Genomic DNA, 22123 nt, shown 5'->3' with positions numbered 1-22123 from the left:
CCCACATATGTTATTAACCCAATAACAACTTAGGTTGCTCATGCATCCGAAGCCGTGTATAATTCGTGTGTTGTATTCTTGGGTATCTAAACAAAATGGTATATATCCTCTCATTATTATTTTGACAGCAAAACCACCCAGTAGCTACAAATGTGTTTCACTTCGATGAGAAGATGTCTTCCCCTGCATTTATAGGTAAAAATATTTAGAATAAAGGGTAAAGTAATAGATAGATAAACCAGCATTGGACATTAATTTTATTGATTTTGTCATCCGACACCTTCAGTTTGTAGAATCCATATATAAGAATATAATGTTTGAAATTGTCGACCGGGCATGGAAACAATTGTAACGTAAAATGAAATACATTTTTTGTTGCCATCAACCCCTCTTTTGAATGTCTCGATTTTGCTTACACAGTGTATATATATATATATATATATATATATATATATATATATATATATATATATATATATATATGGGGAGGTGTATGTGTGGATGTTTGTGTGTGTGTCGGTGTGTGTGTGTCCGTGGGTGGTGTATACGGCATAATCGCGTTGACACACCGGTTCTCATCAGACCACCGAAGTTAAGCAACTTTGAGCCTGAATAGTATCAGATGGGTGACCATTTGGGAATTCTAGCCGCTGTATGCGCTCTCTGCTAAACTCGGAATTTGTTTTCAGTCGTCCTGTACTTTACTTGCAACTGTTATTTAACAATGTCGTCTGAGGAGAGTTGTGGTTGGAGATTGCGCACCTCCTGCCACAAAAATTTCACGCGCAAGCACCCCTTCGTGGTTATCCATAGTCTGTCCAAGACGGAAGGAACCTGCTTTACTTTACATACCCCCCCCACATATATATATTTATATATATATATATGTACATACAGTAAATAGAAATACTTTTCTAAACACAACTCTATATGTGCTTCCGGGTTGCTTTAGCTCACACTACTGCATTTATATTTACTCTCTATCGCCCCCACAACAGCGGAGTTACTATCTTTCAAAGCATATCTGAGAAAATTGACCAAGTCCTTTCTACTTATCCTTCAGCTAACATTCACGTATGTGGAGACTTCAATGTTCACAACGTCGAATGGTTGACCCACTCAAACAAGACCGATGATGAGGGGAGGATCTGTCATGATTTCTCCATTGCCTATGACCTCACTCAGATTGTTCAGGAACCTACCCGTGTGCCCGATAATGACGGCCAGTATGCGAGCCTACTAGACCTTTTTCTCACCACTTGCCCTGAACTATGTTCAGTTTCTGTTCTGTCGCCTCTTGGATCTTCCGACCACTCTGTTGTATCAATTAAGATAAAAATGAAATGTAATAAGTCCCCAGACGTACCTCTTCATCATACAGTATATCGATACACTAAGGCTGACTGGGATAGCTTCCGTACATTTATATCTGATCTACCTCTGCATTCCATGTTTAAAAAGGATGTGTCCTCTATAGTATTAGACCTAACTGAATGGTTAATTGTAGGTATTGACCATTTCATACCCTCGAAAAAGTTTCAGCAAAAACCTAACAGCCAGCCATGGTTCTCTCCAGAATGTGCTGCTGCCATTGCGCACAGAAATCACTTTTTCCACTGCTTCAAACGTAATAGATGTATGGAAACTAAAGCCGTTTTCAGGACTGCCAGCAACCATTGTAAGAAAGTAATAAGGAACGCAAGAGTGTTGTATGCTCAATCTGTTAAGTCCAAAGTAGCTGAGCAGCGGCTTGGTTGCCACCAGTTTTGGCAAATAGCAAACAGAATCCTAAACAGAAGCGTGTGCTCCATCCCAACTATTATCAATGGACCTGAGGTAATCTCGTCAGCATCAGACAAAGCCAAACTCTTTGTCAAGAACTTTGCAGCTAATTCTACCCTTTGCGACCAAGACCGCCAACCCCCAATATTTCCTCCTGTATCAGAAAACACGCTATGTGATATACGTATATCTGCCCGTGATGTTGCAAAGCTAATCAAAAACCTTGATTCGAGTAAAGCAACTGGCCCTGATGGTATTCCAATTATAGTACTCAAAAAACTTCAACCTGAATTAGCGCCCATACTTACAAAACTGTTTAAACGTTGTCTTAAGGAGAATAGTTTCCCATCTCCCTGGAAAATCTCATCAGTATGCCCTGTATTTAAGAATTCAGGTGATCGCTCATCACCCTCTCAGTACAGGCCAATAAGTCTCCTGTGCGTCATGAGTAAGTTGCTAGAATCTGTGTTAAATACAGAAGTAATCAAACATCTCAACAAAAATAACCTTCTTAGTGACACTCAATATGGTTTCCGTTCTGCTAGATCTACAGCAGATGTCCTTACAGTAATATCGCATAGGATTAGCAAATCTCTCGACGGTGGCAATCTTTCTAGGGCAATTGCTCTTGACATATCTAAAGCCTTTGATAGGGTATGGCATAAAGGTTTACTTCATAAGATCGCTAGCTATGGTATAGCTGGAAAAGTCTTCTCAATTATTAAATCATTTCTTTCTGATAGGTTCATAAGAGTAGTAGTTGAGGGGCAAAAATCAGAAGCTCACAGTATTAATGCCGGTGTCCCTCAGGGATCCATCCTGGACCCAACTCTTTTCCTGATCTACATTAATGATCTTCCAAATCATATCCTTACATCATTTTAGACATTTATGCTGACGACACTACCATTTATGGTAGCACATCTAAGACAGTAAACGACCAAGTTCTCTCCAATTCTCTCTCCTCTGATCTTGAGCACGTAGTACAATGGGGAAAGGAGTGGCTGGTTACTTTTAATGCATCTAAAACCAAGCTTCTCTCTTTACATCATCAACATTCTAATTCACATTTGTCATCAATTGAAATGAATGGCTCTCGTCTTCAAGAGGCCTCAAGTTTCGACAAGCTTCTGGGCTTGGCCATTACTCCTGATCTTAAATGGAACACGTACATCAAATCTGTTGCCAAGGCCGCTGGAAAAATGGTGGGATCTTTCTATCGATCCAGTAGATATCTCACTGCTGATGCTATTCTCTACCTATATAAGAGCCAGGTACGTCCAAGGATGGAATACTGTTGCCACATCTAGGCAGGAGCTGCTAGAAAGGACTTGTCCTGCCTTGATAGAGTTCAAAATAGACTTCGTAGCCTCGTAGGAGATGTCCTTTTCTCCTCCTTTCAACCTCTATCTCACAGAAGAGATGTTGCGAGTTTGTCTCTGATGTATCGTTATTTTCATGGAAAGTGTTCAACTGAGCTTCAATCTATGGTCCCCCCTCGCCAAACTTTCACAAGAAACACTCGTCTAGCTGTAAACACTATCAATAATTTCCCCCACTCTTTATCTGTGCCTAAACCTAAACGTAGATTCCATGAACAAAGCTTCTTTCTTAGAACTGCACGCCTGTGGAATTGTCTTCCGTTTTCCTGCTTTCCGGCTGACTACAATATGGTTGTGTTCAAGTCTAAAGTAAATAAGTTCTTGATGAGCCGTTCCATATAAGTTATTAAATTTACCAAATTTTCATTACTAATGATTACTATATTGACCAATTTCTACTGTACACTCTTTAACCCTTATCCTTGAGTGACCTCTGGGCCTTGATAATGTGGTGATGCCTTTGTAAAAAAAAAAAAAAAAAAACTCTCCATATATGCTTATATATATATATATATATATATATATATATATATAGTTTTTTTAGTGGAGATGATAATTAACAAACACTGAAGAAAGTGCTCAATACTGTTGTATAAATAAAACGCATATATATATATATATATATATATATATATATATATATATATATATATATATATTTACCTGTATATAGAGAGAGATAATTTTTTATATGCATATATATAATGCAGTAATGTGTATATATATATATATATATATATATATATATATATATATAATGCAGGAATGTATATATATATATATATATATATATATACATATATATATATATATATATATATATATATATAGCCAGTAGAGTTTAGTTTCCTTGAAATACATCCAATGAAACAACATGTTTCTACCAAAGAGTGCTCAATGAGTGAACAGAGCAGGTATATTTAATTTATTTGTACAAGCATTAACGGCTACATATGTGCATACATGTTTCTCTAATCACCCGCGTTGGGGGACTTCGTCTTCAGGCCAAGAATTTTCGTCAAAAACTGATAGTTCAATCAAAAAACATTTTCCTATTTCGTTTGTAAAGTTACTCTAACTTTACAAACGACATTTTTGTTTGAAATATCAGTTTTCGACGATAATTCTTGGCCTGAAGACGTAGTCCCCAACACGGGTGATTACAGTAACATGTATGAACATATGTAGCCATTAATGTTTGTATAAATAAATGTAATGTATATATATATAATGTATATATATATATATATATACTGTATATCTATATATATATATACAGTATATATATATATATACTGTATATATATATATATTTATATATATATATATATATATATATATATATATCTGACTCATAAACTCTTATATTACATATTAATCAGCGACTCAATCAAAGAGGCCATTCACGTATTTTCCAAACCGTGCAATCACTCTCTACCTCTTTTGGATGGCCCCCCTGATTATATTTCATTCTCTCTCGTTGACCTCATTCGTAGATAAATATTGCCCGAATGCTCAAATCAATGCTTTCATAGAAAGTGTATTAATGTTCATCAAAATAGAGCTTTGCACGAAGCCAGCGGTGAGGTTTCATTTTCTCACTGAATAATACCTTTTCATGATATATTTCTTTTAGCTGGATAATTACGCGTATGTGAGTGAAGTGGTCGAGCGAAGAGAGACATCGAGGATCATAAAGGCGAGATAACTCTTAAGAAGCGCGCAGATGTTCCTTTCAGGAATGACTAACAACTTGACTTAGTCTTCTGAGTATGAATTCAAGAGGAGGCTGGTTAGTTCCGGCGTATTTTACTTCCAGAAGCACGCTGCTAAATGCTAATTCCTGGAGTTCAGCGACAATAGAACTAATAATTATCCCGGGTTTCCCGATTAAAAGTGTTATGGCCTTCTTTATTTGTCACTACCTGTTCACTTATAGATTCGCTTGCGTTTATTTAACTATCGTAGCTTTGAACTATTCAATACCTCTAATCATTTTCTGTTTCCTTTCAGTAATTCACAATTTAATGTGTATATAATATTTGGTTTGTTATAAACTGGTGTGACTATTTTACATCCTATTCATCTCGAATGCATTAATTATCGGTCGAATTAACGCGTGTCAACATATATATTTGTATCTATTGAGTTAATACAGGTTTATCTATATTGTATCTATTGAGTAATTACTAACAAGAAAGAAGTTCTGACCCATTATTTTACGCATATAATAACTAGATTACTTAACCTTATATTGTAATAAGATATTTAGAAGTTTCCCTTATCTTAACCCGCATTATGACTTTAAAAATGAGACGCCGCATAAAAAATTAATTACAGTCCCAGAACTAACCATTGTAGTAATAGCGCCTAATACAAGTCGATTCTATTTGTGACCACAAATTCCTGCATTATTTCCTTGGAGTGTCAATTTTATTCACGCGTCACTTAAACAAGTGCTAACATGATAATTACTTTTACAGTTTTTTACTATCTCTACTAAAAGCGGTTAAGAACATGTTTGCATATTTGCTACATTTTTTTTAAAACAACGATTTTCGTGTTTGCTTCTACTAATACATTTAACATTAGATATTTTCGTTTTAATACTAAAATGAATGATCGTTCTATAATCAAAGTTTTGCTAATCTCATTGGCTATCTACTTGTGTATCCTAGAATAAGCCTATATCTGTTTAATGCATTTTTAGAGAGACTAAACACTTACAAAAATGGGCCAGTAAACGCACTAGACTAATTTAGCTATTTCTTTTCTAGCTGAGTAACGAGTTCAAAATTTTTCGCCAACTTAATATCCGTCGATAGAAGACGATTTACAGAGAGAGAAAGATATGGTAATTTAAATTTACAGAGAGAGAAAGATATGGTAATTTAAATGTATACACATATAATCTATACATAATCTTTGCTTGCACGCGTAACAAAAGAGTGAGTTACGAACAATAATCAAATGCATTATACGGATGCTTAAACGAATATAAGTCAACTGCTGTTTTTATTCGGTTCGGTGATTGTCGTATAAGATGAGATAACTCATTTCGTCGATGATTAACTCAATTTATTTTCATTTTACTAATAAATGTTTCCATATGTTGAAATTTCTCAAATTCTAAACTAAAAATTATTTACATTTACTGATTTTATTTAATCACATACATAGGGAAATAGTACATATTATGTTATGTCTTAGATTATATACAGGAAGTCTGATTTTTTTCAGAAGATTATTATTAAATAGAACCTCCTTTTTCATGTAGATTATGTTAAATCCTTTTCGTCATGTCGTTTTTAATTCTGTAAAATGTTTATCTAAATAAAAATTAGTATATATCTTAGTACATATATACTTATTCTTTTTACAGAACAATAAACCTCATTAAATTAATCGGTTAAAATTTTGAATGTATTGAACCTCGAATATATACATATAAATACATATATATATATATATATATATATATATATATATATATATATATATATATACTAGCAAAAGTACCCGTCGTTGACTGGGGTTTAAAAAAGCCTTCAAAAATGGACTCTGATTTATGAAAGTATGATAGATTATACAAAGAAGGGTTGTAAAGATATAGCTTTGAATTCGGAGGTATCAAAACCAAAGCGAAATATGATAAAAGTTAAAATAAAATAGATAAACCCCATAATTTATTATACCATACCCGTTCGCACTAAAACACTTATGACAATTTTCTGTGGATCTCTATTATAAAATCCTGTTAAACTTTGTGACATATTTCCATTCTATGGAGGTCAGGGGCGAACGAACATCCCATACTTTTATTATACCATATTTGTTCAAGCTGGAACATAATTATCAAAGTATACTTACGCAGATAGATATGAAAAGTCTTTATTAAAGATTGTGCCTATTTCCATTCTATGGAGGCCAGGCGCGAACGCAGACCTCACAATTTTATTATACCATCCCTGTTAAAGTTAAACCTACTTTTCAAAGTATTATTATGCACATCTTGTAATTTTTTTAATTTTTTATTTTTTTATTTCTATACTTTGTGGACCAGCCGCGTACGCAGACATCACAATTTTAATGAATCATCATTATGTCAGATCAAACATACTCATTCCTGTGTCTCGATACATCTTCTATCATTATATGAGATAAGTTTTCTATAATAGTAAATCAAATAGGAGCCTATCCGTGGCCAGGCACACACAAAGACCTTCAGCTTTATATATATATATATATATATATATATATATATATATATATATATATATATATATATATATATATATATATATTAAGGTTTTAGGACCACTGCTTTAATAAAACCTTTAATTTTGGAGTCGTATCAAAACATACACAGAGAGAGACACAGGCACGCATATATATATATATATATATATATATATATATATATATATATATATATATATATATATATATATATATATATCCAACAGCACGTCTAGGCTTCGTTTTTTTTTTAACAACCACCGATTTTCTTTTTATTTACCAAAAACCACACCCATCTCGAAACACCCGGGCAACGCCGGGTATCCCTTGCTAGTAAAATACATATGGCGATTAAGCTATACTGGATATTCCGCGTTTCATCCACTGTAGGATTCGTCAGGCGTATGCGAGAATGTTGTGGCTGTCTCGCGTTTTTATATACGAACCTTCTATTGAGTTTTTAGTTAGCCAATCAACTATCTTGTATCCACCGCACCCTTCCTAATCAACCAATGAGGAGACACTTACCGGAAAAGGTACAGTTGACGTCTGGTTTACCCGTTTCTTTGTGTGTGCTATTTAGCGTAGCTATCTAGGGTATTGCCCTGTTTTAAATTTAGGTTAATTTTTTATGTTAATTTATATATACATTATATATATATATATATTTATTTATATATATTTATATATATTATATATGTGTGTGTATACACATATGTGTGATAGTTTATTTATATGCATATTTATTTAGTTGTTTATTTGTTTATTTTCTATTGTTATTGTTAGTTTTAAAATTATGTACACCTCTATCCTATAGTAAATTTAATCATGTGAACACGGTTGTTCGCTATTTCTCTCCAACAGTATAATAGATGGTGAGGTTCTTTTTCGTATAGGGCAGCAAATTTTTCATGAAGGCACAATCTACATGGATCGTCTAAGTCTCTATATGTGTTTTCTTGTTTTAATATTTTCTATTCGTTTACCGGCAAACCTCCGCTTTCCTTGACTTTTCAGTATTTGTTTGCCAGAGTTATTTTCATAGGTGTTTTTTTTATTATTGAATCTACTTTTGTGGTCCTAATATCAAGTTTTGTAATCTAATGAAGTCATACCTACGTGATATTTCTTGTTATTCAGGTTTTCTTTCGCCAATATTGTGGGCTGGTAAACTATGCTTTTGGTTAGACATTTATTTTGAAGTGGACAAATTGTGCGGCATCTACAGTTGCATTTATCTTGTTCGTTATTAGTATTGTTATTTTTATTTCTCGCATGTTTGTTATTGTCCGGAGTTGGTTTATTATTATTATTATTATTATTATTATTATTATTATTATTATTATTATTATTGTTACTGTTAGTAGTAGTAGTAGTAGTAGTAGTAGTAGTAGTAGTAGTAGTAAGATAAAATAACAAACTCCCTGGACGTCACGTTAAATTTAGATAAAAACACATATGATCCCTATGTACGATTTGCGAGGACATTTTTCTTCTGAAAGTTTCAATTGCTGAAAGATTAAATTACTGAATAGCCGATTCAAGAATAATAAAATGAAAGTTTTTTAGTTCATTCCTAAGTTTTTCTTTTGTTTGTTTAAATATTTTTTCAATAGGAAAATATTTATTGTTTTTTTTACCTTTAAAACTATATAAAAAAAACTTATTGCATTTTTATATTGTTTATCAGTCGTTTGAAAACTACTTTGTCAGTAAGTACTTTAATCACCTACACTCGCTGTATTTATTTGCTCTCTCAATTTCACAGGAGATAATCAAGTGGTTACCATGAAACACTGTTTCGGGTATTTTAAGAGAAAACACAACAAACAAATTCCTGATGAACGACACCCCCTAATTGATGACGCCTTACCAATTCTCCAGACTATTGATACACTATCCCTTTGATTACTGTACACACAATAACCCTTATCCCTGAGTGGCCATTGGGCCTTGATAAGTGGTGAACTCAATGTAAAAAACAAACAAAAAATAGACAGTCTATCAACCATGGTTTTTCATTAGTGTTGATCAAACACCACTTCCCTCAATAACAAGAAAAGCATCTGTTCCAGATATTGGATAAAATTAGCTACTCATACTTTGGCTAACTTATACCTCTGAGATTCATTTCTGTCAAATATATATATTTAATTTAGCAGTCTTGTATTTATAAGATTAAGATTAATCCATTTGACTACATATCCCATATACTTTTACTGGCAGTACTTTATGCATTTACATTCATATTTACTTTTAAAAGTATATAAAAGTTATATATATATATATATATATATATATATATATATATATGATGATGAAAATAATGGAAATAGTATTCCGACAAAATAGAGAAAATAAAAAAGGAACAAACCGTATTATGTGTTCACCAACGTTTCGTCTTTATTTCGAGACTTCCTCTGGGTGAATGAGATTAAGAAACCAAAAAATATACCAGTACAAAAATATTTGAAAAAGTTTTACGTGCACAGTGTGACGCAGTTCTATTTAAGAGAAACGGAAAAATTGATGTTGGAAATTCAAAAAGGAAGGGGGGCTGGCGCTGTTAAAGAGAAAGGAAATTTTAGTGACGTCATATAGTCGTTAATTTAATTTTAAAACTATGAACGCAAGTTTATATTCTTATTGGGAAAAAGATATATCTGTTGAAATTTAAATATAAGTTTGTAACAGGAATGAAATTAGTGTTTTTTATGTAATTTATTGATTGAGATTATGTGTTAATTATTACAGGGGGTGTTTGAATGGTGTGAGAAAGTTAACCTGTGTCCACAGTTAAATAATGTTCTTTTAATAACAGTTTGCTTATTAATGGCGCTATGTTATAGAAACCTCCACGTTGTTTAATAGTGCTTGAAATTGCGATAAGCGCAGATTCAAGGAGTCTCCGGCGCGGTTTATTTGAAATGAATTTAACTACTTTTGCTTGTTTAAAATCAAAGGTGTGGTTATGTTGCAATGTATGAGAGAATAATGCACTTAGAGAATTGCTATTTTTTATATCTCTTTTGTGTTCATTGAGCCTTTTTTCCAATTTACGCTGAGTTTCACCAACGTATTTATGATGGCAATTATGGCAAGGAATAGTATATATACCTCCATCGGAAACTGGTTTGTTATAGAGATGTTTCGTGGTTTTTAATATATGTCTTATGGTTAGTGATGTGGTTTGTACGATAGGAATTTTTAGTTTGTTTAGTGTGTTATAAATTTTTGTATTATTGGTGTGTGTAGGTAAAAGAAGATGTCTGTTTATGAGAGAAAGGTCTGGTGTGTATGATTTTTTATTATTATTTATTCTGGAAAATATTTGTGTGGCTTTTCTCTTAGCATTCAATATGAAATATGTCGGATATTGCAAGGTTTTCAAAATGTTTGTAAGGTATTTGAATTCTTCGTCCAGATATTCAGGACTGCAAATTCTGAAAGCGCGTAAGAAGAAACCAATTATCATTCCTGTTTTTATTTTATTGTTATGGTGTGAATAGAAATGTATGTAATCGTTTTTGTGTGTAGTTTTGCGGTGAACTTTGAAGGATAGTTTATTATTGGATTTTATTATAAGTATGTCAAGAAAAGGTAATGAGTTATTATTTTCTGTTTCATAGGTAAACTTTATGGAAGGTTCGACTGAGATTAATTTGTCTGTAATGATATTTATGCGCGTATTTTCAGGAAGAAAAATTAAGATGTCGTCAATGTATCTGAAATACTCTGTGTTTGGAGGTAATCTGAATTTGAAAGGACCAGATTCTAGGAATTCTAAGAAAAGGCAAGCTAATACTCCACTAAGATCGTGCTCCTGTATGTTCACAATTTTATTTACACTTGCTTTGGATATATGAGATGTTTATTTACTTCAACGCCCTCGTTAGCGCCATTAATAAGCAAACTGTTATTAAAAGAACATTATTTAACTGTGGACACAGGTTAACTTTCTCACACCATTCAAACACCCCCTGTAATAATTAACACATAATCTCAATCAATAAATTACATAAAAAACACTAATTTCATTCCTGTTACAAACTTATATTTAAATTTCAACAGATATATCTTTTTCCCAATAAGAATATAAACTTGCGTTCATAGTTTTAAAATTAAATTAACGACTATATGACGTCACTAAAATTTCCTTTCTCTTTAACAGCGCCAGCCCCCCTTCCTTTTTGAATTTCCAACATCAATTTTTCCGTTTCTCTTAAATAGAACTGCGTCACACTGTGCACGTAAAACTTTTTCAAATATTTTTTGTACTGGTATATTTTTTGGTTTCTTAATCTCATTCACCCAGAGGAAGTCTCGAAATAAAGACGAAACGTTGGTGAACACATAATACGGTTTGTTCCTTTTTTATTTTCTCTCTCTATATATATATACATATATATATTTATATATATATATGTATATATATATATATATAATGTAACTTTCCTTTTAATATAATTTCATTCATACATTACGAGGATAGTTTCAGATTTTATTTTATTAACATATTCTGGATAGTTTCATACAATCCAAAAGCATCAGTATATCAAGCACAGCTGTATTAAACTGTTTAAATATTTTAGTTTCGTCTGCAACTTGTTTAATATTCCTTATTACTGGACGCTGTTAATTTTAAGGTAATTTGATCTATTCTAAAAATCTCTGGCATAATGGTTTCATAAAACATAAATTCATGGCAGAAACTGTTTGAAAGATGAAAGAGTTTTTTATCAAATATTTTATAAACAAAAAGTTCATCTTCAATTTTTATATCTAAATCCAAAAGCAGAGATCGTGCTCCTGTATGTTCACAATTTTATTTACACTTGCTTTGGATATATGAGATGTTTATTTACTTCAACGCCCTCGTTATCATTTATGCATACAAGGTCAGCAATAAATCTCCTACCACCATGAAAATTATATGTTTAAGGTATATCATATTTATTTGTGTTGACGTATATATATATATATATATATATATATATATATATATATATATATATATATCTGCAGAAATATATTTTCTTATAATATATACAAATCCTTATTTAAGAATTTCAAGAACTATATATGAAATATACTTAGAATTGCACGCATGTAGAACTTTGTTCCATCTGCCTGCTTTCCACCTGACTACAACTTGGATTTGTTCAAGTCCAACGTTAACAAATTCCTAATGAACCGCCCCCTTCAGTAAACACTTCATCAAATCTCCACACTAACATGATGTACGTACTTGCTATAACCCTTATCCCTGAGTTGCCTCCGGGCCTTGATAAGTGTTGACCACTGTGTAAAAAAATTTAGTTCAATGTAATTCAAGAGCAATATTAAGAAAAAAATAACATAACAGTTCTTAACAGTATCTGTTATTAGCGAAAAATGAATCACTTTATTATTATATCAATCAGTGTATCTATTATGCCCTTAACTCATCAGAAAAAATAGCAATAATAAATCCGTCAACAGGAAATGAAGTGTGATTTGACATGATTAAAATCCGAAAATTGGAAGAGGACCTGCATATGCATTTTTTATTGTACATTTCGCCAGTTTGAATTTTATCAAAAAAGTTATTGAACCCAAATATTCCTACTAAGCCTCTACATAAATCCACGAATCTCCTAGGGAAAATTCAATTTAATAATTAGTAAATTTATTAATTCTAATTTGTGTATACATAAATATTGAAATAGCATCAATAAGTCATAAACTATTATACATGTTTGAACGCATGAAAATAAACTTAGCTTTAAACCCCCGATCGATCATTACAATTATTATACTTAGTCAATTGATTTGAATTTAACTCTTTACAATATTCAATTCTGTTGACTATTATAATAAAGCTTATTATTATTATTATTATTATTATTATTATTATTATTATTATTATTATTATTATTATTCTTAGAATAATACAATTTAAAACCTGTGCTTACGATAGGTAAAGTTTTAAAATTCTCTGAAAACTCCTTTTTATCGTAACTGTACATAATTCAAGTTATTTTATTTACAGTGAGGCAGGGAGTCTTCCCTTGGAAAAAAATCTAACGAGATATACATTTTTCATATATTTATTTTTTCCTCTTCAATTTCATGTGTTTCTTCAGTTTTAACATCTATATTATATAATTTTCGTAACCCATATTCATCCATATTCAACAAATAATTAATTTTAATATACTTTTAATTTTTTACCTAAATAATATTAAACAAATAATCGATTTATATTATAAATTATTTTACTAATCTGTCCAATATATAACGTTCGTATTAAAAATTATTTGGTCATAATTTATTAATTTATACTTCATTTCTGCTAATGTTGAATTGTAAATTAATTGGTTACTTACCTTTACTTTAATTTGTATTTATTTGTATTTATTTCTATATTTATTTATATCATTTACTGGCAATATCACCACCATCTTTATTATTTATATTGAAAGTAATATTTTCTATTTTTACATTTCACAAACTTTAGTCATTCAAACATATGACAATCTAGTATTACTAAACATTTTACGAACTTTTTACTTATTTAAGTTTTTTGTTTAAGATTGCATAGATCATAATTCCCTAATAAACAGGTATCAGAGTTTCTTTATTAGATAAAATGTTATTATAATTATAATTAACTAAATGAATATTTTAGTTAGAACTAATTCCAGTTTTAGTTCATGTTAATAAGATTTATAAATATTGTTTAAACCTAAAATTAGACACCATACCCAACTCCGATTTTTCTTATACTGTAATCCCCTTTTAATTATTATTATTATTATTATTATTATTATTATTATTATTATTATTATTATTATTATTATTATTATTTTTATTGTTATTGTTATTATTATTATTATTATTAATAATTCAACTAATCATTTTGAAAAAATTTATAAACGTGGATTAATGAATATATATTTTAAGAAAATATATTGTTTACTTTAATAGATGCTCACTAGATATATCTTATTATAATTACAACATTTATTTTTACATTCATTCTAACAAGCAAGCCATTATCTCATCTATTTAAAACCACTTATAAATCAAATAATAATCACTTGATGCAGCATATCCATTTTATTTTTAGCTCAATGTTTGGAATCTGATTACTATAAATACATGTTTAGTATTATGATAATTTCCATTTAGTTTTTCCGATCCATAAATTACCTTTCTTAGTAAACTAAACTTTAACTTTTATAAACAATACTATAAAACTATACGTAATAATATCACATCCATTACTGTTCCCTATACTAATTTAATATTTAATTTTTCCTCCGCTTCTAATTTTTTAATGTAGATGTACGTTCGTTTTTATCACTCTAGAGTTAAATACTATATTATGTGAAATATATTAACATACTTACCTTCATTCTTCATATCGAATATTAATTTTTGGCATCCTATATTCTATCATTACCGAAATTCATTGGGCATATATAAGTTTATAAAGTTTTATTAATTCTGTTTATTTTTATTACATATTTATATTTACATAAAATGTTCATCTTTTTATGGAAAATACTTAACACATATGCTATTAAGGTAGTTTCATATATATATATATAAATATATATATATATATATATATATATGCTTATATATATGCATATATATATGCATATTTCTAATCTTTTTTTCGAATCATGTTTATTTTAAGGCAATTGGTTACTGATTACTTCTAATAAAACCAATTTGAAGTTACTATTATAGAATTTAATAATATTTATATGATATCTTTTCATGGTATTTTGAAATCATATTAAATAGTATAACATAAACAGTCATACAGTTCCCTTTTTATTTACTGTTCGAATTATCATTCAAATCATTGTTATATTTAATTAAGGTTTAATTGTTTACCTAATCTTTATTATTATTTAAATTTTCTTATTTTCATTTTTATTCTCAACTTTATTTATTTACATATGATCCTAAATAAATCAAACTTAACTTTAATTGGTAAGTTTGTTGATTATATTTCAATTTAATAATTTTACTAATCAGATTTTAATCGCGATAATGCATACTGTGATTTATGTAAACAGTTAAGAATTACTTCTTACCTTCTATTAAGAAGGTTACTGTTGGATATTATTATATGATACGAGTCGAGATTGCCAACGTTATATCGGCCCAACTTGTTTGGTGAGTATTTACTAGCACTACCCAATATCAATCATTTCAATTTGTATTCAATGTTGTTTTTCCTTGGGTGCGTGCGTATATATATATATATATATATATATATATATATATATATATATATATATATATATATATATATGCATACATTGATGACTACATATGTGCATACATATTTCGTAATCACCCGTATTGGGGAGATTACGTCTTCAGGCCAAGAATTATCCTCGCTAACTGATATTTCAAGACAAAAACATTTTCTTATTCTGTTTACAAAATTAGAGGCTCGGTATCTAATATGGGTAGGGTTATGTGTGGGATAGGATAATTAAGGTATTTGAACGATGTATTCCGTCACCGGCTTTTATCCTTCTAAATCTTTACCTCCTGTTTTCTCTTACCATTCATATTATTTTTATTTATATTTTTATCAATATCATCTTTTGGTTTTACGCTATAAACACTTGAGAATTAAGCATCCTGTCTCCCCTTGGTCGGTGGTCAAAGACCATATACATATATGTTTTCTCTGCCATGCTCCAGGACGCTTGGTTTCCTCTGCCATGGTTTTCTCTGCCATGCTCCAGGACGCATTCAAAGACAGTCACTCTGGCATTGTCATCAACCACAGATGTGACGGGGAATTGTTTAACATCAGGCGAATGCAGGCAGTCACGAAAGTGAGGGAAACCATCATCAGATACCCTCTCTTTGCCGATGACTGTGCCCTTAATGCCATAAATGAGATAGAGATGCAACGTCAAATGGACGGATTCTCCACCAGCTGTGGTAACTTTGGTCTCACCATCAGTACAAAGAAGACAGAAGTTATGTACCAACCCGACCCAGGAGATGCATACCATGAACCCGGCATCACTGTCAAAGGGCAGAAGATCCTACCTACCTTGGCAGCACCCTCTCCCGCACCGCCAACATTGACATTGAGGTTAACCATAGGATCTCCACAGCGAGCAGTGCATTTGGAAGACTTAGAGACAATGTGTGGAAGAGGAGAGCCATTACACTCGCAACCAAACTGAAAGTATACCGAGCGGTCGTCCTGACAACCCTACTCTACGCCTGCGAAACTTGGACGCCATATAAAAGACATGAAAAACAGTTGAATGGCTTCCACCTCAGATGCCTCCGTAATCTTCTCAACATCCGCTGGCAAGACAGAATTCCTGACACAGATGTCTTGAAGCGCGCGGGGCTCCATACCATCACCACCATAATCCGCAAAACCCAGCTCCGGTGGGCAAGCCATGTCTATCGCATGCACGACAGCCGAATCTCCAAACAACTTTTCTATGGGGAACTCAGCCAGGGAAAGCGGAATGCAGGGGGCCAAAAGAAACGATATAAAGACTGTCTGAGAACGTCCCTAAAAGACTTTGACATCAGCCCCCAGTCTTGGGAGAGTCGCGCTGCTAAACGTTCGGTCTGGCGTTGCGTCATCAGCCTCGGAGCCGACAGGGCAGAGAATCAACGCATGACACACGACCAACAGAAGTGCAAGAGAAGGAAGGAGATAGCTGCTGGTTCACAGCCTGCCGATACCGCCTTCACGTGTCCAGAGTGTGGAAGAGTCTGCCGAGCACGGATTGACCTCATCAGCCATCTCAGGACCCACAAACTCCTGACGCTGAACTGATTGATACCTTAGTCATCGTCGACTTCGAGGGACGAGCAAGAAGAAGAAGACATATATGTTGGCCACCCAGTGCTGGTTGGGTATCCTCAATCAACAAACACACCCACACACCCCCACACACATACACACACACTTTAGAAGCAAAACATACACATATACCTCTACCTAGGAGTGGATATACACCGCTCGGTATATTTTACGCATACATACGCTCAGAAACACAGGCAATAAATGTAAAAACAAAAATTAAAATAAAATTGTATTAAATTTAAAATAAAACAAAAAATTCTGAAAGCTATCAATCTTGGCACGTACACATATAGATAAGTACACGTACAAACACCCACACCTTGATACACCCGTGTGTGTATATATATACGCATGTGCATACATACACACACATACACATAATGCACACAGGCAGTAATAAGATATGTATGGTCATACTCATACACGCATTTATATCAACATACGCACCCTCAACACAAACAGCAATATATATATATATATATATATATATATATATATATATATATATATGTATATATATTTATATATATATATATATATATATATATATATATATATATATATACTAATCTGTTATGTTACTAATATTAATAAGGTTGTCAAATTGGGAACTTTAAAACCCGTAAACATGTAAAATCGATAATCGAAAATATAATGAAAGTATAAATAGTGTTACTTTGAACAAAGGAAATATTCTTATACATGCTTACCGCAGCAGTGCATTTCTGGTGTCTTATTACAGCAGAATAAAAGTAGCACGACGAATAAAAATCAACAGAACATTATTTGGTAAGAAAAGTACGTTTTCAAATAAATGTATCTCTATTGAGCTCTATTGAAAAATGCTACGTGGTATTTGCTACTTAAACTTTAAATCAATCTTTTATGTACAAATTAATTTATAAAATGAATCTAACATACTTAAATCAATGGCGTAAAGAAGACTGCTTAGTACTAGTTCACTTATTGATCCGTGCTGAAAAAAATAAGGTTATAATTTAGAAAGCCATTCTTACAATGGAAAGGGGGTGTTTTGTACTTATTCTGTACTTTAATCTTACAATTTAATAAAAACAAATCCTTTAAAACTTTAATTAAACTTTAAAATATGCGGACCAATAAGTGCACTGATTTTTCATATGTACGTAAATGCGGGTAGGAACGTAAAGCGTCCTTCTGGTGAACTCCATTGTGTATTGGACTACATGAACAGATTAATCGATTTTATTCCAAAATTAGAGTTTTACATGAGGTTGATGAAAAAAAATTGGATGAGGATAAATCAATGTCCACATATTCGCTGATCCTCATTCAATCCTCCTCAATGTCTGCTCCCCCGGATATGAAACACAGACACATTCGCGCACACACACACGCACTCTCACACTCACTCACACACATATGTATATGTATATATATATATATATATATATATATATATATATATATATAGAGAGAGAGAGAGAGAGAGAGAGAGAGAGAGAAAGAACGAGAGCGAGAGAGAGACAGACAGACAAACAGACCGGCAGAGACAGAGCAGGAGAGAGGATGAGAGAGAGAGAGAGAGAGAGAGAGAGAGAGTAAAAAGTTGTACGACATAGCCCAGTGAAGGAGGTTTAGGCTTTTAACATGGGGGTTCAGATTTCGAATCTCGATATATTTAGCCACTCTGATGAGTCGTTTACGACAAAACACGTGTCAGGTTAATTATCTTTTTTTAAAAGCAATATATATATATATATATATATATATATATATATATATATATATATATATATATATATATATATATATATGTATGTATGTATATAACTGGAGAATCAACTTAAACTTAAAATGATGAGAAAAGTCCAACACTAGAGAGGCAAACAAATCTATAAAATGAGATTGGAGGAATCAACGTTAACATATATATATATGTGTGTGTGTGGGTGTGTGGGTGTATATAAATTATATATATATATATATATATATATATATATATATATATATATATAAAAGTGAACGTGTCTATGTGTGTATGTGTTTGTGTCTGTGTACATTTCCCTACGCAATAACTCTGTCAATTTTTAGTCTACAGACTCGAAATTTAATATACATGGTACTGAGATTTGGGAATATCGATTTGATGTGTTTTGGCCAGAAATTTCGGTGTTACGGGGTCAAAATTCAACGATTTCACCTTTGAGACCTCTACCAAACTTTTCCAACAATCTCGAGTCTAATCACTTGACATTTTAGATATTGGTTACTTAGACATGGATTTAACATAATAACATGATTTGAAACCAAAACAATAAAAATTGATGGGTCATAATAGGGGTGAAAGTTAAAAAAATATATGACCGCTGTTTTTTTTTTTGTTGTTTTTTTTTTTGCTCAGCATTCACCTCTAAACACCCGGGCAACGCCGGTCACCCATGCTGGTATATATATATATATATATATATATATATATATATATATATATATATATATATATATATATGATAAACAAAAAGGGGAATGTAAGGATAAAATTATGCAGACATCAATAAGAAGGGAAAGTAATAGCCTTAACATTTTGTTTTCAGTTGTACTCATTGTCTTGGTGATATAATAAAATTATCATCTTACATTTAATATATATGTAACCATCTATATATATATATATATATATATATATATATATATATATATATATATATATATATCTTCTATCTATCTATATCTTCTTCTATCTATTCTATATATATCTATAAAAACAGAGATGTGTGTGCCACAGACGATTTCTGATTGGTTAATCCAATAATCACATCTCCTAAAAAACTATGGTTCGTAGGCTCCTACCTTTACCATAAAATATTATGGCTTGATTTATTGTCCATCTTGGAAGGGTTTAATTTTTTTCTAACTTGCGATTTACAAATTTAAAAAATACGAAACTTACAATCTAACAATCGAACCTAACCTCCGACATCACGGCCGCCATTATTAAACTAAACCAAAAAAAAAAAAAAAAAAGCGCCTTCACTCGTGGTCTTTACATTTCGGGTTTGGGTACTTGTGCAGTTTTCCATTGACATTAAAAAGTGGAAATATTTAAAAAAAATATATATATATTGTACGTACTCGTCATGGGATAAAGTTTTCCTACAGAAAAAATCACGTAATTTCATCAAGTAGTTATTTTTTTATAGCGAAAAAAGAAAAAAATCAACGCTACAAGCGAGTCATTATTAATTAAACAGAAAGTTCAAGTAGGGGGATTTCCCCATTTTTTTTTTTTTATAGCGAGGCCAAATTTCGCGAATTTGGCCTTTTTTTAAAGCAGTTTGGCCTTCAAATTTCTGTTTGGCCTTTTTCTTCACCGATGAAATAAAAAAAGCAAATAAAAACAACGCAATAAAACTTTTAAAAATACGGCACACTTTTGTTGTTCTTGTTTGTTTGTTTTTTTTGGTAATTTTCCTTATTTTTTTTATTTTTTCAAGATAATACTATTAAATGGACACTATTATGCCAAATTAGCCCCCCCCCCCGAAAAAAAATGCACAAAAATTCGAGATTTAAGGTTTTGACGAGATAATTTAGCGAATTGTCCGGACTATTGCGAGAGAACCATCCATTAGTTTTTCCTGAAATTTTGCCACAAATTGTATTTCAATACATAGATGTGCATAGTAACAACATTTTTTAGCCGAAAATTTCCGTTGCGTCCCCAGATTTCATCGGTGAAGAAAAAGGCCAAACATAAATTTTGAAGGCCAAACTGCTTTAAAAAAAGGCCAAATTCGCGAAATTTGGCCTCGCTATCAAACGATTTGACCTTTGAGAACTCTACCAAACTCCTCCTACAATTTTGGGTCTAAACACGTGATATTTTAGATATAGATTCCTTGGACATGGATCTAACTTATTACCTTTACTTGATCCCTAAACAATAAATGTTAAGAAGTCATAATAGGGGTCAAAGTTTAAAAAATTGACATTTTTTTTTTCTCAGCATTAACCTCAAAACACCTGGGCAACGCCGGGCACCGATTGCTAGTATATATATATATGTATATATATATATATATATGTATATACATACATCTATAAAACTGAATGTATATGTGTCTGTGTGGCTGCGTAAATTTTCCTACGCAATAACTCTGTCAATTTTTAGTCTACAGACTCGAAATTTGATATACAGGCTACTGAGATTTGGGAAATTCGATGTGATCAGTTTTCGGTCAAAAATTTGGCGATTAAGGGAGCAAAGTTCAACGATTTGACCTTAAAGAACTCTACCAAACTCCTCCGACAATTTTGGGTCTACGCACTTGAAATTTTAGATATAGGTTCCTTGGACATGGATCCCACTTAATAACTTGATTTGAGCCCCAAACAACAAATTATAAAGGTGATAATAGGGGTCAAAGTTAAAAAAAATTAAACTCTACGGTCTCTTCCAAATTACTCAGACAATTTCTGGTCTAATTATTTGAAAAGGTGCATAAAGGCTATTCAGAGAAAGGGCAAGCTTTTTCATCAGTTTGGGTCGAAAATTTTTAGTTACCAATATATAAATGTATGTATTTATGGCTGTTTGCATGTCTGCCTTAAACTTTCAATAGAGGCGACTGATTTTACCAAGATCAGTATCGTTTTAAATTCCACCTTTCATACGACAGGTATTGAAAAATCGGCTAAAAACATTAATATCTTCCCCTTCAACTAAGCACTTCTCAACAGGGGGTGCCACTTTTTTCGCCGATATTTTTTAAAGTTATCCTCTCCTTTAGATGGTCTAGGCTTAATTAAAAAAAAATATTTCGCTTCCGGTGTGGTGGTGGTCGTAACAGCATAAACGCTAGGTTTTACCCCGTTCTTTTTCTCC

At 31.8% G+C, this 22123-nt stretch overlaps 1 pseudogene; it reads left to right on the top strand.

Annotated features, from left to right (window-relative positions):
• The first annotated feature begins 542 nt into the window (after positions 1–542).
• LOC145263674 (5S ribosomal RNA) lies at positions 543–659 on the top strand (annotated as a pseudogene).
• Positions 660–22123: the final 21464 nt, after the last annotated feature.

Source organism: Euprymna scolopes, chromosome 3 (assembly GCF_053919585.1).
Source record: "Euprymna scolopes isolate OS-2025 chromosome 3, ASM5391958v1, whole genome shotgun sequence".
NCBI classification, from domain to species: domain Eukaryota; kingdom Metazoa; phylum Mollusca; class Cephalopoda; order Sepiida; family Sepiolidae; genus Euprymna; species Euprymna scolopes.
This window is presented reverse-complemented; position numbering and strand designations above follow the sequence as displayed.